General features: G+C 48.6%; 1 protein-coding gene across 7 annotated transcripts in view; it reads right to left on the bottom strand.

Moving 5' to 3' along the window:
- The window catches only part of LOC139056419 (monocarboxylate transporter 9-like), a 266,111-nt gene that overhangs the window by 23,513 nt on the left and 230,049 nt on the right, over positions 1-12,549 (bottom strand). The window lies entirely within an intron of this gene.

Below are 12,549 nucleotides of genomic sequence, written 5' to 3'. Positions count from 1 at the left end.
CAGTTCCATATTTGCCACCGTCATCATTCCCCACTATTGACACATTAAAAATAAACTACTCTGGAATATCTAAGGAGTTACTTGAGTTAGACGTGAAGAAATCAAACGGTCCCGATAACATTCCCAACGAGTTCTTGGAAAGATATGCGTAATGTAACAGTAAATATCTTGGCCTTATTTACCGCAAGTCACTTTCGACGTCAGAACTACCTGAAGATTGGAAAATTGCCAAAATTGTACCGATTCATAAGTCAGGCGATACTAACCTGCCATCTAACTACAGACCAATTTCACTTACCAGCACATCATGTAAAATTTTGGAACACATTATTCTCAAACACTTGACCACATATTTCGAAGAACATATTCAAGTAGATGTTAAACACGGCTTTAGAAGAGGCTTATCGACAGTCACTCAGCTAATAGAAGTGGTACACGATCTTGCTTTAAGTATTAATAATCGTAATCAAACTGACCTACTTTTACTAGATTTCAGTAAAGCGTTTGATTGTGTGTGCCATACTAAACTAACTGCCAAAATTACAGGATTTGCAATGGACCCCTTACTGCATGGATAACAACGTTTTGTCTCACTGATCCCAATTTGTCGTCATATAAACATCCCATCTGCTACGATGCCTGTCACATCAGGGGTCCCACAGGGCTCAGTATTAGGTCCGCTGTTATTTTTGGTTCTTATCAATGACATTACAAATAACATTGATTGTAAAATTAACCTGTTTGCAGACGATCTGCATAATATACAGTGACATACGTAATCACCAGGATCAAGTTTTCCTCAATAATGCACTAGCAAATATAAGCGAATGGTGTGATATCTGGCAAATGACCATTAATACGAACAAAGTGGTTTGTATGACAGTAACAAGAAAAAAGCACCCATCGCGTTTTCACTATACACTTAACGGCAGCCTCGTAACTAGAGTTCAGCAGCATAAGTATCTTGGTTTAACAATAACGTCCGACCCTCACTGGACATCAAATATTAACATTACTTCTTGAGCATTACGAAAACTCTTTTTTCTCAAAAGGTGCCTGCGGTTGACACCAACTAACGTCAAACTTTTAACTTGCATTACACTTCTGAGACCTGTCCTTGAGTATGCTAATGTCGTATGGTTCCCGTACACTAAAACAAACATATCTAAACTGAAAAGGATCCAGAGAAAGGCAATTAGGTTTATCCACCGAAAATACCGGCGCAGTGATTCCCTACTCTTCTCCTAACACAGTCACGGCTTGTAACTTTGGCTAATCGAGCCAAACGAGCTCCTCTAAAATTTTTGCATAAAATACTACAGAGCCGACTCAATTAAATGCCTCTGCATACGTTACCTTTTCTAAATCCCACGTAATTCGTCCTAATCATCCATATACACTAAACGAGTTCCTTTGTAATAACGATATTTATGAGTCTCCTTTTTCCCCCGAGTTGTTCGCGAATGGAAACACCTCGATACATCTATAAGTAACACAGTATCGCAGTCTGATTTTGTTAAGTTATTAGAAGATGAAATAAGTAGTTAGCAAAGAATAATTCTTATGCACATATAATCGTCAGAAATTCCCAGTTTCTGAACTATACCTAAACATTTACCTCCTTTGTTTCCTTTTTATAACATTGAAATAATCTTTACGTACATGTAACCTGAAGTGTACTATTTATGTGAGTTTCTCTTGTTATTCATATTATTAGGGTTGTGAAATTGTGCCCTAAACCTGTTTGATGTATTTTCATTTACATGTTTTGATGGTCTTACCATTCGGTGTATAAAACATGCATTGTATGTATAATCATATGCCCACCTGCTATGGTCTTGATACGAGACTGGCAGTATTGTAAATACATAAATGTACCGGTGAGAGAGAGAGAAACGTTATGGAATAAAATAAATTTGAGGTCCCGTGGTTGGGGCTCCTAGTCCAGGGCTCCACCGGCGTGAGTGGCTCGCTGGGCTTGATCCAGGAGAGCCAGTTGGCTATCCTGATCCGCGTCCGCGAACCGCGATCTCCCACTGCCTGTCTATTTAGTAGTGTGGAGTATATGTCTGTCGGTCTGTTTGGGCACATCCACGTGATGTGCGGTAGCATTGGGGTGTCACCGCACCACGGGCAATCGTCATTGTATCATGTATGGTGAATGCGGCTAAGGGTATGTAGGTTTGGGTACGTGTGCGTTTCAAGTGTGTTGAAGTTTGGGCACGGGCGTTGTTACGAACGGCCTGCAAGGGCAGCGTCCTACAAAATTTTCCCAGCCAGCTGCAGCTGCAGAGAAGACGAGCTTCCGAAATGCGGGTGACGGTGTGCCGCATCAACACCTCCTCGGCGCTGTGAGCGGTCGGCGGCACTCGGCACTAACGCGGAGTGCCGATTGTTAGTGGACTCGCCGTCGCCATCACGGCTTGTTAGAAGCGTTGCAAATTCTGGGAGATGTCCTGCGGCCGTCTGACGGGGCTTAGAAGTAATGGACAGACGCGGCGTCCATTGTCTGCAGGGTCAACAAAGGAATGAAGAGGCGCCTGCTCGAGTCAGGCACCGTGTCTGCGAGAACCCTCTCACCTCGGTGTGGTCAGTGAAACCTGTGTGGAAGTGAGTGCGTGAACCTTTCCCCTCAAAGGCGGGTCGGCTATGGTGACTTTGGACGCTCCGTCTGGTCGAACGGCCGTTTTCCCTCACCTAGAGATCTTGGGAGGACAGAGTGTATTTAAGGAGCCGTTGGCGGCACTTCAGGTTGCATTCCTCTTTCAGCCATGCTAGACTGATGAACTGTACCGTTCTCATGTAGATACTGTAAATAAATCCCATATTCCTCGTTCTCGATGAGAACAAGTCTCTCCTTTCAACAACGTCCTCAGCGTGGATAAGTTCGAGGATGGCATGGGCCAGCTACCAACTATTTCATGCCAGACTTTAAATATTACAACTGGCTGACAGCGGTGAGACGGACTTTGCGAAGTGGTGCTCTGTGTGCGGTGAGTGCTTGGTTCTTGCTTTGAATCTAGGCTTCATTTTGTGGTTGTTCTGTTAGGAAAGTAGGGAACCTGGATTGTTGATTGTTAGCTAGGTTGTATTCTCGTGGGTAGGTTTAGCCAGCAGGATCAAGGCAGTAAAGCAGCAATCATGGAGTTAAGGACACTGCTGAGAGACGAGTTGTTGATTGTTGGTGAGGAACTGAGCCTAGAGGTACGCAAGGAAATGGTAAAATCGGAATTATTGCAGCTAATTTCTGAGCAGTCCAGTGAGAAAGACATTGAAATTGGGTTAAAACTTTTTAGAAAAAGAGAAGAACAGGAGGGAGAAGAACGGGACAGAAATAGAGAGGAACACGAGAAAGATTGCGAGTTAAGAAAAATGTAACTTGAACTTGAAAGCAAACGTTTTGAGTTGTCTCAAGGAAGTGAAGGGGCGGTGGTACTATCAAGTGAGGCACAATCATACCGCATGGACAGGCTGTTAAAACCATTTGAGGTTGGCAACGAGATAAGCCTGTTCCTAGGAAATCTTGAAAGGGCTTGCGAGAAAATGAAATTCGGTCCGAGTACATGGCCACAACAGTTGCTGTCTATGTTGCCGTTTGAGGCTGCAGAAGTAATCACCAGACTCAGTGCGTAGGATGCATACGGTTATGCAAATATTAAGGCTAGTCTTTTGAAAAAGTACCGCATTTTAGCCGACGCTTTTCGGTAGAGGTTTAGAAGAGGGATATCCGGAGTTTGCATATAGCTTAAAGGCGAACCTAGCCGAACGGTTGAAAAGCACGGAAGTGTACGAGAGCAGAGACATGATTGTTGAATGCATGTGTCCAGAGCAGTTTTACAAACGCATCCATCAACCTGTGAAATTGTGGGTGCAAGACAGAGGAAATGTAAACACTGTAAGAAGGGCCGGCTGAATTAGTCGAAGAGTACGCAACGCGTAGAAAGCTGAACGCCCAGGACGGAAATTGGGACGGGCGAAATGGACCGCGGAAACCATTTCCATTCAAAAACGGTTCGCAGACTGGACGACCGGAGCCTGTAGCCGGGAAGGAAAAGCCATCAGAAGATGGCGAGGAGAAATCAAACGGGGAACCTTACAAAAATGGCAGAAGAGAAAGTTCGAATCTTTCAGACGGATCCGCTGCTTTAAGTGCCACAAACTTTGACATATCGCTGTAAACTGCGGGAAGCCTAGCGTAGTTTTCTCCTACGTGGATGAAAAACACGAGAATATGGTACATTTAAGCCCATATGTTCACGACCAGCAAGTTAATGGCAAACCATGGAGGGTGCTGCAAGACAGTGCCGCCACTATGGACATTGTCCATCAGTCTTACGTTACCGTAGATGACTTCACTGGAGAAATAGCATGGATCAAACAGGTTATAGAAGAACACAGCGTGTGTCTGCCCATGGCCAAAGTCGAAATCAGTGGATCGTTCTCGGAGCTAATGATCGAAGCTGCAGTTTCCAAATTCTTCTCGCTGCAGTACCCTTACATTTTTTGGAATCGGTCGGATAAGTTACTGCGTGACAAAGGGCTTAAAATGGGAGAGGGAGTAGTACAGGCGTTGACGCGAGGTCAAACTCGAGAAATCGCGTCGCTGTCGGCTGAAAATGCAACAGCTGCTCCAGCGGAAGTAGCAAAAGAGCTAACTTCAGTAACCGAATCTGAGCTAGGCTCGGGGGACAAAAAAAAAAAACGGTTGAGGAAACCCTGCCAGCTCACCAGCTCAATGAGATCGGGTCACTAGGGTGTCAATGTTCACGCCAACAGAAAAAGCCAGCCGACGCGCTCACAAGCGACACAGGGTCGTTACTATCACCGGCCTCAAAGAAATTTGATCGGCTTTTACGTGTGGACAGAGTCACTGGCAGCCGAGCAAAAGAATGATGACAGCTTAGCTAAATTGCATCACACAGCTAAAGAAGGCATTGCTAGGCGCAACGTGACGATACGAGAGATAGGAGGATTGTTGCATCGGCACTACAGAGACCGAAAGGGTAGGATTCTAGACGAGCTAATCGTACCTACTAAGTACAGGGAGGACTTTTTGAGTCTGTCATGAAAATGGGTGGTCTGGCCACCTAAGCATAAACAAATCAAAGGAAATATTGCTTATGGAATACTACCGGCATGGCTGTTTCAAAGACGAAGAAAACTTTGTAAGATCATGCGACGCCTGCCAGCGCTCGGATAAAGCAGGAGAAACCTGGGAAGCTCCATTTAAGGTAGTGCCCTTAATAACAGAACCTTTCAGGCGACTTGTGATAGATACGGTAGGGCCTCTACCAAAGACAAAGTCGGGTTACCGGTACTTGTTTGCCATGCTGTGTCCGGCTACAAAGTTTCCAGAAACAATCCATCTGAAAGAGCTCAGTTCCACAGAAGTAGTAGACGTGCTTTTGACAGTATTCGCACGAGTTGGGTTTCCAGCCGAAATTCAGGTGGATCGATGGTCAGTATTCCCCAGCGCACTGACTTCGACATTCTTATAAAAGTTCGGGGTAAAGTTGATACACAGTTCCGTCCATCACCCTCAGTCAAATAGTGAAGAGAGGTGGCATTCAGTGCTTAAGCGAGTTTTGCGGGCCCTCCATTACGAACTGAAGGAGGACTGGAATAATTGTCTTCCGGCCACTTTGTTTGCATTGCGAATGGTTCCTGATGAGGCTACAGGGTTCTCTCCAGCAGAAATAGTGTATGGGCGGACACTCTGTTCTCCACTGAGAATGTTAAGAGAGATGTGGGAGGAAAGACGAGAGAGCGTAACAGTAGTAGAATAAGCGCTAAATCTACTGGAGGGGCTAAGCGCAACCCAAGGACTAGTCGAAAAGAACATGGGATTAGCTAAAAAGAACGCCAAGATCTATTACGACAAGAACCCGAGGTTTCGTACGTTTGACGCCGGAGACCAGGTAATGATCCTACAATCTTCAAGAAAGAACATGCTTGAAGTTAACTGGGATGGGCAGGTTAAATTGTTGCACAAACCTTCAGATAATAACTATGCTCTGAAAATGCCCGGTGGCACGAAGGAGGTGAGCATATACCACTGCAATTTGATGAAGCCGTGCGTAGAGCGGAGCGAAGTCATTAACTGTGCCATCAATGAGCAGGATGACACTAATACCAAGTTTAATGAGTAAAGGCGACCTCCATCTCTAAAATCACCACAGAAGAAGTGGTAAAACATTCGGTAAGCTCGCACGCTCTTAGGCCCGAGCAGCTAGATGAGGTAAAAGGTATGTTAGAGGAATATCTCGATAGATTCAGCTATGGGCCAGGTGGAACCGAACTAATAACGCTTGAAATAGTGCTGACATTGACCGAACGCGCAAGATCAAAGCCTTAAAGGGTGTCTCCACGACAGAGAGAAATTATGGAGGCAGAGATACAGTGCATGCTAGAGTTGGGAGTTATTGAACCCGCTGAGAGTGACTAGACGTCACCGCTAATACTTGTAACAACCGCTAATAAGGACCCTCGTCCGCGTGTGGACTACAGGAAGTTAAATGCTGTCACTAGGCATCGACTGTACCCGATACCCAACATTGAAGAACGAATTGAAAGAGTTAGCGCTGCTAAATACATTTCAACTACAGATCTCGTGCGGGGATACTGGCAAGTTCTTCTTTCAGAAAGTGCCAGCCTCTATGCCGCATTTGTGTCATCTGTAGGCACTTTTCGCACTCTCGCCCTCAGCTTCGGGCTGAAAAATGCGTCGTTTAGCTTCTCTAAGTTAAGGGATATTGTCCTAAAAGACCTGCAGGAGCTCGCATGGCCATATCTTGATGATGTAGCATTTTTTTCGGACAGCTGGGAACAGCACGTATCGCACCTCAAATAAGTGTTCTCACGGTTTAAGGAAGCCGGCTTAACGATAAAAGCGGAAAAGTGTAGATTTAGTTCTCCGCAGGTTACTTATTGTGATAGGAAGATGTGGGCCCAGGCCTCAAACACACAGGGATGCCACAATGAACAAAGAGAGGCTTTAATAATACGGGGACGGGACTAGGATAACGTACACGATAACACACACACAGTTCCCTTCATGAATGTGTGTCGCTTAGGTATAGTCACGCTCAGCGTCAATGTAGGAAGGTGTCCGATAGCGCGTCGGTATCACACACTCACGGCACGAAGAGGCGCAAAGATGAATCCGGAGCGGCGAGTGGCGCAGGCGCTGGAGGCCGGGACGGATGCCCGGCACACGACGAGCCACGCGCGCGACAGCTGGGTCGGGACGTCTGCGCGCCACAGGGTTAACCGTTCGGAAGGCTTAGCTGCGCCGGAATATGTCGGCGTCGGATGCTCGCCCAGCAGTGGAGCAGGCTGGTTGAAGCCCAAGGACAGCCCGGCCTGTTCTGCCAGCACAACCAGGAACACCGGCCTTGGGTAGATGACTGCTCGGCTCGTTCGGAAGGCCAGCCCAGGCAGCTCAGGCAGATCGCATGGCTGCCGTCTCCGCCCAGACACCGGCCCTTCTCTTCCTCTTCGTCCGTCGCCGCCGCACAGCAGTCACGTGCATTCGGCCGCGACATTCAAATAGTCCAATCTCCGATCACATTTCCCCCCAAGTTCAAGAAGTCGAGGAGGGTAGCACTACAGAGTATCACGAGTCAAACAGTTCAGGCTACTACTCACATGACACATTAGTCCGGGTCCGTAGCTATTCTACGTAGATAGTCTGCACCAACGTTATCACATCCACGAATATACTCCAGATGAAAGCCATAATCCATAAGGAGTAAACTCCAACGTAGTACGCGATTGTTGACGTGCTTCGCCGAATTTAGGTATCACAGCGGTTGGCTGTCGGACTGCAGAATGAACGGTTTACCGTAAAGGTACACATAAAATTTCTGTATAGCCAACACTATGGCGAGGCACACCCTGTCAATTTTGGAGTAGGCAGCTTCACGTGGCAAAAGCTTCCGGCTAGCGTAGGACACGGGATGCAAACACCCGTCGTGTTCTTGCAAAGAACTGCTCCGAGACTTCTCGACTTCAACTTTGAATCGCTGATCCATAGTCAGTTGGTTCGAAATGGCGACGCCTTTTGATGTCTGCGTTCCGACGAGTAATGGGTAAGGCGACGTTCTCGCTTCAAGCTCTAGACCTGTCTCGTCATCTGTACCCACCGTTGTCGCTGTTACCTGAAGCAATTCGCTGTTGGGTTGCTCTTCACATTTTTTCAACATATTTATCTGAAATACACTTGTTCTGCTCCCAAGGTGAACAACACAGTCCAACGGGCTTTTCTTTTCTACAACGCTGAAACGTCCCTTCCACATAAGTATCAACTTGTTCCTTTTACCAGGCAGTAGAACGAGTACTTTGTCTCCAGGATTGAGCCCTCGCGTCTTGGCTCTCCTGTCATAATACGTTTTCTGTTGCGGTTTTGGTTTCGTGAGCTCTTGCGTGGCGATGGCGCACGTACGCTCTAGCCGTTGACGCAATTCCATGGTGTATTCGTAAGGAGATTTCGTGTCGTTATCCAAACGGGGATTTGTCCACAATTCCTTTAGCACAGCCATCGTACCACAGACATAGCGCCCATACAATAGTTCAAATGGCGAGTAACCGGTGCTGCTCTGTGGAGCATCCCGGTAGGCGAAGAGTAGAGGGCCGAGGTAGCGGTCCCAACATTTAGGTCACTCTTGGCACATCCGTCCTAGCGCGGGCTTTAGCGTGCCGTTAAATCGTTCTACTAATACATTTCCCATATGGTGGTACGGCGTGGTAGGCAATTGATTAATTGACAGAAGACGTCTGAACTCCTTCAACACAGCTGACATGAAATAGGATCCGCAGTCGCTGACAATCTCCCGCGGTAAGCCCACTCGGGAAAACATTTCTACGAGTCCTTCCGCAACAGTTCTCGACTCGGTAGATGGCAAGGCGACAGCGTCAGGGTATCTGGTGGCGAGTCAACCATAGTAAGTTTGTAGCGGTTGCCTTTATCTGAAGTCGGGGATAAAGGACCAATAATATCGATGCCTACGCGAGCAAAGGGAGTGTCAATTACGGGCATCGTACCCAGTGGGGCGCGTCCGACTAAACGGCGTGGCAACGTTCATTGACAAACGTCTCACGATTTAACAAACCGTTTCGTCTCCGACTGGACCCCTGGCCAGTAAAATTCAGCAACAATTCGATCCACCGTTCTCGTCACACCCTGGTGACCGGTGAGGATCCCTTCATGAGCCAACTTCATCACCATCACCCTGAGCTTATTTGGCAGCACTAGCTGATCTAGTATTTTCCCACCTGACACTGTGTGCTTCCTGTATAAAATGTCATCCTTTAAGTAATGTTCCCTTGCGTGGCCATCCGCGACCATCATCTTGCCGACCTTTTCGAAGCGTCTCCTCAGAGAGCCATCGCCGCTCTGTAAAGCCTTTCATTTGCCTTGCTATATTCCAGTGACTGCGGGTTGCGGGACAGGCAGTGTAGGCAGGGACCGTATCTTCGTTTCCTTTGTCACAGCAACGAGCTCGGTACCAAATTCGTAGTCTTTATGTTTCGAGGATGCGGCTGCGTTTTTAGCTGTGGACAACGTTTGGCCCTCTACGTCTGGTAGCTCGGCATGAGCGGTGGATGACATCCTGTTGGCAGGGTAACTCGTCTTCTCGCTGTTATGTTTCAGTGGAGGCCATGAATTGGCCGGGTCATCAGGTGCATGGGCACCATCAATGTTTCCCAAAACCACATCATACAGGGGGTCTCGCATACATTTAACTCGCGCGGCGCCTGTAAAGAATGGACTGTCTAAGTATACTATCGCTTCCGGTAAGTAGTGAATTGTGCGGTCCAGCAACATTACTGGACTTTTTGTGCCTGTCATTTTGTCCTCAGGTACCAAAGAGAGTCGCATGAATACGGTATTTCAGCCAGTGCCTCGTAAGACAGACACCGGTTGTGATCCTAGGAAGCCTCTTCCCACTGGCAGATTTCCACTGTCACATCTGGGGCCTTGTCGCATTAACGTCATGTTGACTATTGGGACCGTTTCGCCACCTTCAAGCACTACGTATCCGCCACCCTCTTCTGTCGGCTTTTCGGCTTGCGACGGCGCCAGAATACACGAAGCTCGTCCTGAAGTTTTCCTTCTTGAGGCTTCACCTCCTTGTCCCTTTCTGCCGGACCATCCGCGACCTGTAGAGTGCTCTTTAGTCCGGGACCAGCACTCCGAAGCTCGATGTCCTGCTTTATCACAAAGGAAGCACCGATTAGTTGCACGCGGCATCGCTGTTGGAGGTTCAGTCTTGCGAGCAGAGTCTAACACGACCTCCTTGGATAACTTTTCTCTACCTAGATTGGTCAGGTTTTGTGCCTTTATAAAACAATCGGCATTCTTTGACAACATAGCGAGGGTCTTACAGTTCCTTTCTTTCAGGAACACTCGCAGTGACGCAGAACATCTCAAAAACTGTTCAGCAATCATGGTGTCCCTGAGGGAGTCCAAGGTCCCCTCAATATGGGACATTTCAAGCCAGTGGTCAAAGTAGCCCAATATTCTACCTGCATATTGTAGGCCAGTCTCATTGTCTTCGGGCCTTGCGTTTCGAAACTTTTCTCGATATCCCTCAGCAGTGCACCGAAAGCGCTGAAGGAGAGTAGCCTTCAGCTGGTCGTAGTCTAGGGCTGCATTAGAACCAAGCCGTCCTATGACCGTCAACGCTTCTCCTGTCAGGCAGAGGCTGAGGGAGAGTGCCCATTTTGCGCAGGGCCATTCCTGTCTTGTTGCCACTCGCTCAAAATGTTGCAAGTAGGCGCCTAAATCATCCCGTGCTTCGTTAAACGGGGGGATCGACTTATGGGGACTGAATAGCTCAGAAGCCGCCCTGGTAACCGACTGTTCCGTTGTGCTGTCACTCTGTGCGCCAGCAGTCTTTTCCTGGAGCTCGATCTTGAGCTCTAGCACTCGTTCTTCCGCTTCTAATCGTAGACGCTCTTGTTCTGCCTGCGCTTTCGTGTCTTCCCGATGTTGGGCGCGCTGGTCGCGTTCCCTCACGATTTCTGTATCAATCCAACGCTTTAACTCCGCTCCTGTCATTCCTAGCTCTTTCCCTATGACATACAACCTCTCGATCTCCATCGCTCCTCCTGTGCGTTTCAGAATTCTGGCAGGCTCGCCAAAATTTGTGGTAGAAAGATGTGGGCCCAGGCCTCAAACACACAGGGTTGGCACAATGAACAAAGAGAGGCTTTAATAATACGGGGACGGGACTAGGATAACGTACACGACAACACACACACAGTTCCCTTCATGAATGTCTGTCGCTTAGGCATAGTCACGCTTAGCATCAATGTAGGAAGGTGTCCGATAGCGCGTCGGTATCACACACTGACGGCACGAAGAGGCGCAAAGATGAATCCGGAGCGGCGAGTGGCGCAGGCGCTGGAGGCCGGGGCGGATGCCCGGCACACGACGAGCCACGCGCGACAGCTGGGTCGGGGCGTCTGCCCGCCACAGGGTAGACCGTTCGGAAGGCTTTGCTGCGCCGGAATATGTCGGCGTCGGATGCTCGCCCAGCAATGGAGCAGGCCGGTTGAAGCCCAAGGAGAGCCCGGCCTGTTCTGCCAGCACACCCAGGAACACCGGCCTTGGGTAGATGACTGCTCGGCTCGTTCGGAAGGCCAGCCCAGGCAGCTCAGGCAGATCGCATGGCTGCCGTCTCCGCCTAGACACCGGCCCTTCTCTTCCTCTTCGTCCGTCGCCGCCGCACAACAGTCACGCGCATTCGGCCGCGCCATTGAAATAGTCCAAACTCCTATCACACTTATCTGGGCCATGTTGTCGACCAGGGCGCGAGACGGTCGGCCGAGATGAAAATAACTACGATTGGAGAATTTTCTCAGACGCGCAGGAAAACAGACCTTCGTTCATTTTTGGGGCTTGTGGGGTACTATCAACGGTACATTCCGAATTACTCGCAAATAGCAAGTCCTTTAACGGACGCCTTCCGAAACGGACCACCGAATAGCGTGCACTGGAATAAGGACAAAGAGAACGCTTTCCAATGTTTGAAAACGCTATTGGTTTCTCGTCATGTGCTTCGCGCGTCAGACTACACAAAGGAATTCATAGTTAAGCGCGACACAAGCGACAGAGGTATGGGCGTGGTACTTAGTCAGGTCGGCGACGATAATGAGGAACATCTCATCCTCCTTGCCAGCAAACTAGCTGTAAGAGGGGAAGCCTACAGCGCTTCAGAGAAGGAATGTGCTTGTTTGGTTTTATGCGAAGCATATTACTAGAGCTCAACCCAGCTCCTCAGGCGTGGCGGTGTCGCCTTCAATACCATGTGACACCGTGACGTCACGACAGAGGAGAAACGGGGCTCTAACTCGCGCCGTCGCTCGCGGTGTCGCCTTCAAGGCTGACCACGTGACACCGTGACGTCACGACAGAGGAGAAACGGGGCTCCAACTCGCGCCGTCGCTCGTGGCGTCGCGGCGGTATATAAGCAGCTGCGTTTGCCTCTGCTAGACACTCACGAGGTGACATGCCTCCTGGAGACAGAGCTGCTCGTTGGAATG

Source organism: Dermacentor albipictus, chromosome 2 (genome assembly GCF_038994185.2).
Source record: "Dermacentor albipictus isolate Rhodes 1998 colony chromosome 2, USDA_Dalb.pri_finalv2, whole genome shotgun sequence".
Taxonomy (NCBI): domain Eukaryota; kingdom Metazoa; phylum Arthropoda; class Arachnida; order Ixodida; family Ixodidae; genus Dermacentor; species Dermacentor albipictus.
The sequence above is the reverse complement of the archived record's forward strand: the minus strand, read 5'-3'. Positions and strand labels throughout refer to the sequence as shown.